We start from the raw sequence: 1417 nt of genomic DNA, 5'->3' as shown, positions 1-1417 counted from the left end.
ACAAAACAAAACACAAGAAAGAAAAGCTTATAGTTAGTTCAAGGATTGTTTGTTGGCCTTTAGGAGTGTTTTCCAATCCAGTCTGTTGGGGCTCTACACCCTGGCCCCAAAGTCCACCTTCACCATTCCCTGGTGACCTCACTGCGCTGTTCCCTTGCTGTTCTGTTGCACCCTTTAGTGTTTTGCCTCGGTGTGATGGGATCAGATCGGGTGGAGTTTTCTATATACATTTACTCTGCCACTTTTAGAAACACCCATTCTTCACTTTTTGTCTTTAATATTTTCACTCAAGGAATTTCTTCCTGACTCTGTATGTGTTCCAGTTTTACTGACAAAATAGATGTAGTCAGATGACAGGCCTTTAAAGTTACTCATCTTCCTCATGAAAGCTTCCAAATCTGTCAGAATTTCCCCACTGCTTCTCTTTCTTCCTAGTTCAAGGGGAAGAGTGCAGCTTGGCCTGTGAGAAGTGACCCTGGGCATTTTGAGCTCCGGATCCCATCCTGCTTGGTTCTTGAGGACTTTACTTCTGTGATTCACCTAATGTCGTTTGTGTGTGTGTTGGATCATTTGCATCATATGAGATGATCTAGTATCTCATATCTCAGGACAACCAAGTTGATCCTTTTCATCCACCTTTAGAGGAAAAGTACTTGAAAGTGCCATCCATATTCATTGTTTTCACTTCCCCACATTGACTCTCCCTCTTGTTAAATGATGAGATATTTAAACACAAAGAAAAGTTAGGGTATAGTACAATATGCACTTATGAGAATACACAGCCTAGCTTTACAGAATCTTAATGTTTTTCTATATTAGCTTCTCCTTTCAGAATTAAATGCTATAGATACAATTGAGACCTTCTCAATTGCATTCCTTTCCACCTCTAAAGGCAACCATTATCCTGGATTTTGTGTTTATCATGCCCATGAATGTACTTATACATTATCACACAAATATAACAGCCAAAATATAGTTTTGATTTGACAGGTGTTCCAATGTCACATAAATTCTGTATTGGGCATGCTAGTTTACAGGTGTTTTTTGTTCAGCATTGTGTTCTTGGAATTTATTCACGGTAATGGATTCCTTTCAATTCTGAATAGTGTTTTATTTAAGAAGAATTGTGCACTTTATTCTTTGTTGATTGATGTGGGCCCAGTTCCATACCTGCTAAGCCAAACCAAACCTACTGCCATCAATTTGATATGAGAGCTAATAACCTCATTGACTCTGTCACCCCCACCAGTGGAGCGATGGGTGGGTTTTTGTTTTTTTAATCAATTTATTGGGGCTCATACAATTCATCACAATACATAGATCAATTGTATCAAACACATCTATACATTTGTTGCCCTCATTATTCCCAAAATTCGCTTGCCTCTTGGGTTCCCGGAATCAGCTCATTTTCCTTTTT

This window comes from Echinops telfairi, unplaced genomic scaffold (assembly GCF_000313985.2).
Source record: "Echinops telfairi isolate 266 unplaced genomic scaffold, ASM31398v2 ScPeMD7_3533;HRSCAF=4204_0, whole genome shotgun sequence".
Lineage (NCBI taxonomy): Eukaryota > Metazoa > Chordata > Mammalia > Afrosoricida > Tenrecidae > Echinops > Echinops telfairi.
The sequence above is the reverse complement of the archived record's forward strand: the minus strand, read 5'-3'. Positions refer to the sequence as shown.